Genomic DNA, 10,256 nt, shown 5'->3' with positions numbered 1-10,256 from the left:
AAATACAGAATTCCAGGCCTCAGAACCAGGTTGGAATGCCCTGTAACAGATCATAAACCTTCTTCTCTCCTCACAGAGCATAGTGAAGAGTTGGCAGCATTCTGTCAACTTTCCCTTTTTTGTTGACACTGCACTTCAGAAAAAGCCTTTTGTGATCTTTTCCCTTTTTTTTTTTTTTTTCCTTTTTTTTTTTTTGCTACGAGGTTAACAGAAAGGGAGCAGGCTTTCCTAGCCTGCAGCTGCTGGATAAGTGGTAGCTTGGCAGGCTGTCTTTGTTTGTTTGGTCTTATGGCTTCTGCATTTTTGGCTGCCAGGCTGTTTCCAACATCACAGAGCGGAGCGAGGCTGTCGGGGGAGTCCTGGTGACAGGACAAGGAAAGGGGAGATCCTGCCTTCCACCAGCTTCCAGAGCTTGGGAACTGGGTGGATGTCAAAGCCAGGGGTGTAGAGGAATGTGGCCAATGTCACAAGACAAGGATGGAGTCCCAGCAGTGCTGCTGATGTTGGAGGGGCTGCTCCTCTGTCCCATCAGCTCCTCCATCTGAGCAGGACCTTCTGAAGGTCAGACCCAGCAGATTCAGGGCAGAATGCTGCTGCATCCTGGTTTTAAGGCCCCGGGGGACTGTGGGAGTTTCAAGAACATGTGGATCTCCAAGGGAGACCTTTGAACCACATGAGTCTTCCCAACCCAATCCTGTCACACTCCTGACTCTGAATATGTCATGCAGGTTTGGCCACTTAGTGCCCAGGCCTGAGCAGGGAAATGATCACTCATCCATTACTTCATTCTGTTGTTTCTAAGGCTTGCTGCCTGCTCTTTTTATTTTCCATTTATTTTAGGCTGAGTGGTGATTTCAGAGGTGTGGAATAACCCACACCTTCCTCTAGTAATGCCCAACTTTTTGTTCTTGTGTTGTTTTTTTTTTTTCTGTTCCTCCTTGCTGATGCTCTGTGGTGAACGTGCACCATCATTTCTGGAGCTGTGGCAGAGCTCAGAAGCAGAATTAGTTTGTGAATAAGATGTTGCTTGGTGGTTCAGATGAAAATGTTTGCAATTCACTGCACTTCACAACCCAAGGTGAAACATTGTGCTCTGGCACTGTTCCTGTACAGCAGCAGGAGAGAATCTTGTTGGAATTGCTGGAGTGTCTCTCCACATCCTCAGCTTGCAGACCCTCCTAAATCCATTCCAAAAAATTATGAATTCAGGAATATTGCTCTGGATTTTGCCTTGCTCAGTGTATTTTCTGTAGAAGTCAGACAATCCTTCAGCTAGAGATAAAACACAAAACCCTCTTGGCACCACAACCTTTAACCAAGTTTCTCTCCAGTTAGTGACATGATTGGTTCTAAACAGGATGATTAATATTTAGCCAGCTAGAAGACAGCTAACAGTGTTTTACTCCTGCCAGAGGCTTAGGCTAGCACATGATTATCTTCTTATAACTGGCTTGGCAGAAACGTGTGTGTGTGTGTTGGTTTGGTACTTCTTTTCTTTTCTTTTTTTTTTTTTTTTTTAGCCCCTTAACCATGTCTAATAACCAGAACAACTGGTCTGTCTTCTTTCCTTCTTGGAGTGTGTGCTTGGATGTTCCTGACTGCTCCATGAGCAGCCAGTGCCAACACATGCACACCCTTTTTGTGTTTCTCCACTTCCACAGAATCTGGGGGAATGTTTTTCCCAAGATTTCCAAAGTACCAATGGGAGAAATACAGATGCATCAGCAGAACTGGATTTCATCCAACCATCAGGGTTGTATGGCAGAAAATCTGGTTTAGGAGCACAGCTCAAATTCAGCTCTTGAATCACAGAGTCCCAGGATGGTTTGGGTTGGAAGGGACCTGAAAGATCATCCCATTTCAAGCCCTAACTAAAAGTTATCCAGGCTGAAATGTGAATTTCTTGGGAGCTCCTGAAGAGAGCACAGTTATACCTGCAGGACTGACAGGTGTGTGATATCAGCCCTCCAAGGTGTTTTCTCAAACCCTGTCAGCCGTTCTTGCGTTGACTTTGAAACAGAAAGGAGACCTGGGAAGAGCTGGCCTGGGACATTGGAAAGCACTGACACACTTGGGTTTTCCTGACCAATTATAATGCAAACACAGCCTGGGATGAATTATTTGAGCCAGAATAGAGCAGTGCCTGGGTTTAGGGAAATAAGCAGCATGTTCAGTAGGAAGGTTTTGGAGTTATAGCTGTCTGTAGTCAGGCTTTGAGCTGACTCTCAGCTCTTGTGTTCAGGACTTTGCAGCCATCAGGTCAATAATCAGAATTCCCAGGTTCCCCCAGTCCTGCCCAAACCATTTCCCCATCTTTCTTGGACCATCTTCATCTTCACCTTCACCCCCAATAGCAGAAAGCACAAAAACTTTGTGCTTCCTCAAACAGCCACTGAAATCATCCCAGAGGTATTATCTTAAAAATGAGAAAATGATTCAATGAAAGAAGGGGTGAATCACGTAAATACCCAGAGTGTTGTACCTCAGCAATGTCCCTCCCTTCTGAGTACAAAGCAAAGAACAAAAGCAGGCTGCTGCCTGGCATGGGCCCCTCCTAGATGACTTACTGGGACTGTGAAATCATCAGAAGCCTCAGAAAGAAGTGCTTAGGCAGCGTTTATAACTTGATTTTCTTCTCTTCAGTCCTCTGTGAGCGTGGACCTTCTCACTGTGTTTAGTCCAGGACGTGGATGAGGAAGGCAAATATTTAATGCTCACAGAATTCTGGGTGCCTTTTACATTTTAGAGGCTGACAGTGGGGTTTTTTTAGAGCTAAAACATTGCATGGAGGAAGGGGCATAAACATTATAAGGTCATGAAAATATGAAACCACATTTTTATTGCTGAGGATGATTTTAAACACACTCTTAGAAAACAGGCAAATTGAAATCTTGTCTGTTCAAATGGAGAGTTATAATGGCAGGTAAAAATCCTCAGCAGGCCATTAATTCCTCTCTGGCAGCCAAACCAAGATTGCTTCAGCACTTAGAGGAGCTTCAGTTAGAATGAAATATTGATCTCAGATTGCCAGGTTTAAAATTAAGTGTGTGAGATACAAGAGTCAGAGTAATCCACTCTAGAAGGTACTCAGTGCAAAGTGTGCTGTGAAAGATCCTAATTATTTTTTAAAAAATCGTTGTACAAAAGATGAAAATACCCAAGGAGGATAAAAAGGAAGTAATTGCAACCCTGAGGTTTCCATTCTAAATTCAGTTTAAAATGTTTCAGCTTAAAACAAGTGTTTTGAGTTCATGTGATTCTCCACAGTCCATACATGCAGTCCATACAGCTCCTTGGGAAGAACAGGATCAGTTTTCCCCCATTGCCAACCCTCTGTAAGTCCTGAATTTTTAATGGTTTATTCAGTGAAATGGGAACACTCTGCAGCTTCTCCACACTGCTGAAATGTCTTTGTCAGTGGTTTTTTCCCTTTCTCATTGCCCTCCTCAGTTGTTTTTCTGCACTGTGTGCTTTTCACTCTGGCTCTTGTGACATCAGTGGCGAATGTCTGTGAGGAATTGCCTCGGGCCAGTGTGACTTTCAAAGGATAAGACAATTTGTTCCCTTGCCAATGAACAGTTTATTACATTTCTAATTATTGTTATTAGTCTGGCAGGTGGTGCCATGCATGATATTTTTACAACTGCCAAAGATGCAGGTACTTCTTTCATGATGAAAAAATAACCTGGGTAAGATTTAAAGGAAAACCAGGTGCTCTGCTGTTGTATGTGCTGGATAATTCTTTGCACTAATGTGGTGTACTGGTTATTTTCAAATCTCAAGCTGAAACATCCTGACTCCTGAAAGATTTTGTTGTGAGACCAATTGTAATTAGAGTGTGTTAGCAGCCTAGGTTAGATATGGAGATTTCTCTACCTCCCTCCCTCTCAAACTCTTTCCTCTAATCTTTATTACTCTACTTGTTGTGCAAATTAAAGACTCATCATATTTATAAACTCTAACTCAGAGTTCACGTTAATCACTGCCTAAGAATATTAAATACCCCTTTCCCAATGGAGATCTGGGTTCTTGAACATAGAGATTTGACTTTCTCTGCTCTGTGGGGTTGCATGCAGTCAGATTAAAGACATAAAAATGATATAAATACTCTGTGCTGGTGCAACACCTTAATATCCCTCTGGAGCAGCCCAGTCCAGTTCCACCCACTGCTCCCTGTGCAGAGCAGTTTATAAACTCTGAGCAAGCTGATCTAGTGAAAGGTGTCCCTGCCCATGGCAGGGTGTTGGAATGAGATGGTTTTTAATGGTTTTAGCCTCAAACGCTCCATTATTCCATTATAAATTCTGTCATTCTTGACTTTTGCACTCTCCTGGTAATGTGTGGCAAAATACACTTTCTTAAAGCAGTTTCACACTGTTTATCCTGTAAATCCTGGATGATTTCATGTTACACTCTCACTAAAGAGAAAAAGCGAATTTAAAAGCAATAGAGAAATGAAACTGATTTATTCACTGATGGTTTCACCAGCCCAGCTGACAATAATTAAAAGGGCCAAAGTCCAGCTAGAACTTAATCTGACCACTGCTGTAAAAGGCAATAAAGCTGTTCCTATAAATACATCAGTAACAGAGCAAGAGCCAGGGAGATTCTCCCTCCTTTACTGTTTGGAGAGGGAAGCCCAGTGACAACAGATGAGGAGGAAGGTGGATCCATCCAGGAACACTGAGGGAGCTGCTGGAAATGCTCCCTGAACCCCTTTCCATCATTCCCCAGCAGCCCAGGCTGGCTGGAGCTCGCTGGAGGTCAGCAAATGTGACACCCACCTCCAAAAAAAGAATCTGAAGGGGAATGCAGGGAATTCCAGACCTGCCCTTGGTGCCAGGACAGGCTGTGGGGCAGACCCTCTGGAATGCCATCACGTGGCAGGGATGGGACAGGCAGGTGATGGTGCACAGCTGGCAGAGATCCACCAAAGGCAGGTCCTGCCTGACCAACCTGATCTCCTCCTGGCAGGGTCAGGGTGGCAGGAGAGGCTCTGACACCGCTGCCCACAGGATTCTCCCGGGGGAACTCAGGGCTTGGAAGGGTGCACTGCTGGAGGAACACTGGCTGGGGCCCAGGGAGGGGTGGGGAACGGGGTCACAGCCAGCTGGGGCTGCTCACCTGTGCTGCTCCCCAGGCTCGCACTGCGGCCAGTCCTGGTGAACATCTCCACATCTTCATCAGCGGGCTGGGTGAGGAGGGGGGGGACAGCCTCAGCCAGACTGGATCTCAGGAAAAACATCTTCACTGAAAGGGCCACCCGTGGTGGAGTCACCATCGCTGGGGACTGACCAGAGTCTGGATGTGGCACTGGGGACAGGGCTGAGTGGTGGCTTTGGCAGTGCTTGGCTAACGGTTGGACTCGGTGATCCTCAAGCTCTTTGCCAACCTAAACAATTCCATGTTTGGATTCCATCAGCATTGCAGCAGCAGCTACCTTGTTGTTCCTCACGTGGCTGCTGTCTTTACAAACACAAAACAACTCTCTCTGTTATTCTTATGACAAAAATAAATGTATTCTGGTGAAAAAATTAATTTATTCTTTTCATATATGCCCCTCTTTTCTTCTTCATTTGCCCAGGAATATCAAACAATCCTATTCAGTAAAACCAGACACACAAATTTGCTATAATTAATGCAAATGGATTTTACTGAACTGTGCTTTGGTTTGAAGAGTTAAAGAGGTGGGACCTCTTCAGCTCTGTCCCTCCCCTGATGTTTTATTGTGACAGGACAAGTCTCCTTAATGCCACATTTTTGCCCCATAAAAATGGGACATAAACTTGCAGCGCCAGAAAATTAGGAATGTCCTGTAAGAAAAACAAACCAATAGAACAATTTAGCACAAAATTGAGTGGTTTCGTCTTTGTGTGACTTGCAGGAGCTGCAGCTGTGCTGGGATGGGTTCAGGATTTGGCTGACTTGTGTCTGCACCCGCCAGGGCTCCAGGTAGGAGCAGATCCTGCTGGAGCAGGGAGCATGGGCATGTTTTGGAGTCACTCCCTGCAGGGGCTGTTCAGCAGGTACAGGAGGCCAACAGTGGCACCGAGTCAAAACAGAGGCTGCAAAGATATTACAGAGCTGACTGCACCTGGTGTAGAGGGAAATAAAGATGTCAGTGCCCTCCCCTTTCCCCATCACTTGTCTCATATTTCTGAGATACAGGTGTGTGGTTACTGTGTAAACAGAGCAAAGATTTTTCTTCTAGGCTAATAAGCTGCATGTTTTGGTTTGGGTTTTTTTTTTTTTTTCTTACAGTATCTCTGCCAAATTACAAAAGCTTAGAGTGTGAACTCCTGCACTTCCACACCCCCTGTGCTCACTTGGGAGAAAGGCTTTGGTTTCTGAGCCAGGATTCAGTCAGAGCCTGCCCCTCTGGCAGCTCTGCCTCAGCCTTTTCTGAATTTATTTCAGACATTTATTTTTGTCTTGCCCATGCACCACGTAATCCACCAACAGTCAGGGAATCTTAAATTAACAGATAGTGCATGAGCATGAAATTGGTGCTTGTTTTTGCTGCCCCATTCACCAATCTGTTGTGACTATCCAGGTAGCTCTGGCTGCCATCATTGATTTTTGCCAATAACTTGGGGGGAAAGCTGCCCTATCTGCACCCTAAAAGTCCTCAGAACTAATCCTGCTGATGCTGCTATCTGCCCCAGAGCCTGGGTGATAAAAACATGACCCAAAGGTTATTTTGGGTTATGTCCATGGAATCCTGTGGGCTGCCATTTCTCCTGTGCCAGTTGCAGCCCCCAGTGCCACAAGAGCCCTTGCTGAGGGGAAAAGCAAAAGCACAGGTGTGAGGAGGCTGCCACTGTCCAGCTGTGTTATCTGTGAGGCACACGAGTGATTTATGACTGCAGGTTTCGTGTAGCAGCAGTGACATTGCCAGAGGTAAGAGCAAGGAGGAAAGCTCAGGCTCCCTTCGGGTGACAGACCAAAGAAAGAGGATCCTTTTTCAGCTTTCTGGCAAGTCCCATCAGGAGAGTCCCAGAGCAAAGAAGGGAAATGTGGCTTTCCTTTTGCAGTCACCAAACTGCCCCAGACTAACCAGTGCTCACTGGAGTCCTCTCAAGAGGAAACTGGGAATGCTGGTGCCAGTCCAGCTAACTGGAGCACCCTGCACACACCCTGCTGCTCTCCCATTGTGCAATTCCTTATTCGTGCACTTTATTTTCATGGGCAGCCCTGACCACTTCTCTTTGTGCTTGATGGAAAGGAACAAGAATCAGCAGAATTAATGAAATTGGGTTTCTGAATTGGGAAATTACTGAAATTCTCTTCCAAAGAATGATAACTCCTAGACGGGGGAAAATTGGAATTGCTCTACTCCTCATGGACTGGACAGGGATCAAGGGAAGTGAGGAAATTCCTGGAGTGCTGCTAGGTGGGCAGGACCTGAAGTCCTCTGAATGGTATAAATTGGAAGCAGAGTAAGTTTCTGATGGTCTAACTAATTCTAGTTAATATTTCAGGTGCAGTGGCAACTAAAAGTATTGTGATTCATTGTTAGATCACAAATACCTCACACAGGCATCCAACATCTGAGCCTTGAAGCAGTTGAATCTGGTCTGATTCATAAAAACAAATGTGTTGAACCCTTGAATTAATAATTCTGTTCCTTCTCTATTTTCAAGTTCATTTGGTTTTGCTGCTTTGATTTTTTTCCCCTTTGGACAATTTTCATAAATGTTATTAAATGTGTGACTCTGCTGCCCTGCACTGCTTTTGGGAAGTGTTCCCTTGTTCCATTCCTTTTTAAGGGATTTTTCCAAGGAAAATCAACACCAGCCCAGGTGCTTGGCCTGGATTTGGGGACCCTGGGCCTGGTGCAGTGTCTGCAGCCAGGAGATGACACCTGGGGAGGGAACCTGCACCTCCTGCATGGCACCAGCATGGTTTCGGTGTGTTAATATGATTAAAGGATAAATAATACTAAATGTCTCCTTAATAGGAGAAAATACCCAGCATTGACAGTAGTGATTAAGTTCCATTAAACAGTTGTTAGTTTGGACACCAGGTGATTAGTACATCCAAACCACTTCATTTCCAGACTTTGGCACCTTGCTCATTACTAACTCAAGCCATAAAGTTCAGTGAATCAAGTTGTAAATAGTTTTATTGGTCCCATGTTGGGAAAAAAAAAAAAGAAAAAAAAAATGGAGGGTTGTGAAATTCCAGGATGATTTCAAGTTAGGTATTTCTTAAGTCCTCGTGTTTCTGCTTTCTGTTCTTTAGTTATTCATCATTGCAGAGGGTTTAAACTCTGTTTCTGCTTTGGCAAGCACTAAATCCAGTGGGCTAGTTGAGAGCAGAGAGTTGCATTCCTAAAATAAAATAAACCAAATGGAGAGAGGCTGCAGATGCACAGAGCTGCCAACATGCCATAGTTATCCAAGGAGGAATTTCCTCAAGGACACAAGAGGAACAGCTTTTACAGCTCCTGGAGAAAGATCCACAGTTACCCAATGCTGCTAATTATTGAATAAAATACAGAACCTCGTGTTTCTGTTTTTTTGCTGAAAATAATTTTCACCTTTTTGAGAATTATTTAATGTCCATTTTATGATAAGGAGCCCTTCCAAGTAATTTTTGTTTATTTACTTTTATTTTTAATGAAAGTTTAGCAATTGAGTTGTATGTCCTGGGCATATTTCACGATGTCAGTGCTATACAACAAGGCTCATTTTAATACCTCTTAAGTGACTGGGAGCACATTTTTGGTTTCTCCAAAGCAATTTGAGGATTAGAAAGATGTGCTGGCTTCATCCTGGTTCAGCTTTGAAATTGCCATGTGTCCTGTTAAGTCTGTTTATGATTTCAGTGACCCTTGCATCACTCCCATGCCACTTTACAAATTGCTGCCGAGGTGTTTATGGCCAGGTGCCTTTCCCAAATGTAAGCGATTTTTCAGGCTCCTGCCCAGAAACCATCAGCTTTTATGGTGTGGTCACAGAAATGGTGTGTTTTTACCAGGGCAAGGCCTCCCTGTTCCCTCAGAGTGCATGTGTGTGCCTGCAGAAACTCCGTGTGTGTGCAAGGCAAGGCAGGACAGCTCCATAACTGCAGGGAGAATGAGGAGGTGACTCCGAGTCACCCACTTACTCACTGCTGGAAACCTGTATTTTGTGGTTTTGCAGAGTAGTTTTTAGGCCAAGGCAGGCGAAAAAGAGACACAGGTCCCCTCCTCGTTACCAAATTTATCACTTGTGGAAAGCAAACTTGGTGTCAGCTGGGAGATGAGGAGCTGCAGTGGGAATCCCAGCTGAGCACAGCAGGTGCTGAGCTGGCAGTTTCACAGCAGATTGTGAAATTTGATCTCACAATGGGAAATGGAGCCACTCCTTGAGGGCAATATCTGGAAACATAATGGGGAACCACCCTTCAAAGGTGATCCGGGTAATAATGGGGCTTAGAAACACTTTCTACCTGCTTTGCTTAGAAAATTATGAAAATTTTTAATAGTGTTACTGGTTTTTGCACAAGCACACTATATTTAGCTGTACCTCGACTGGTCCTGAGCTCAGACACACCCAAGGCAGTGAACTGCCCAGTGCCACTGCAAGGTGGAAACTGGTCATGGAATTCTCAGTTCTCCTTGTGTCCTATTTGTTCTTCTCAGTTCTCCTTGTGTCCTGTTTGTTGTTCCTTCTCTTCTCTTCTCTTCTCTTCTCTTCTCTTCTCTTCTCTTCTCTTCTCTTCTCTTCTCTTCTCTTCTCTTCTCTTCTCTTCTCTTCTCTTCCTCTTCTCTCGATTTTCACCTATATTTTTTTTCTGGAATTTGGGCATTTTTACCCCCTCTGAGTAACTCCCACTGCAGACATTCCCTGGTAAATCTCTCCTCACCCATGTTAATGAAGGTGGAGCACAGCATTAATGCATTGGCCCCATGACACTCTGTGCTACTTGATGTCTCCCTCCTTTCTTCTTGAGATTGGCATAAAGATTGCACCTGTGCTCCTGCAGGTACTTTATGCACACCACAGCCTCTGAATAATGTAGACTAATAGAAAAGACTTCAAAGAACCATAACAGAGTTTTAAAAGGGCTGGAAGGAGAGGCAGATGGGAAATGTTATAAGAATTCCACCTTTCCTGCTTAGCTAAGCAGTAATTTGGGAGGACATGTAAAGTCTACGGGAGTATTTCAAAGAAAACAAAAAGCAAACAAAAGCAGAGCACACTGCCCTGATGCTGGAGACAAAGGGAGGGAGAAGGGAGAGGCTCTCAGCAAATAATCTACTCCAGTTT

This window comes from Passer montanus, unplaced genomic scaffold, assembly GCF_014805655.1.
Source record: "Passer montanus isolate IOZ18808 unplaced genomic scaffold, ASM1480565v1 scaffold44, whole genome shotgun sequence".
Classification (NCBI taxonomy): Eukaryota; Metazoa; Chordata; class Aves; order Passeriformes; family Passeridae; genus Passer; species Passer montanus.
This window is presented reverse-complemented; position numbering follows the sequence as displayed.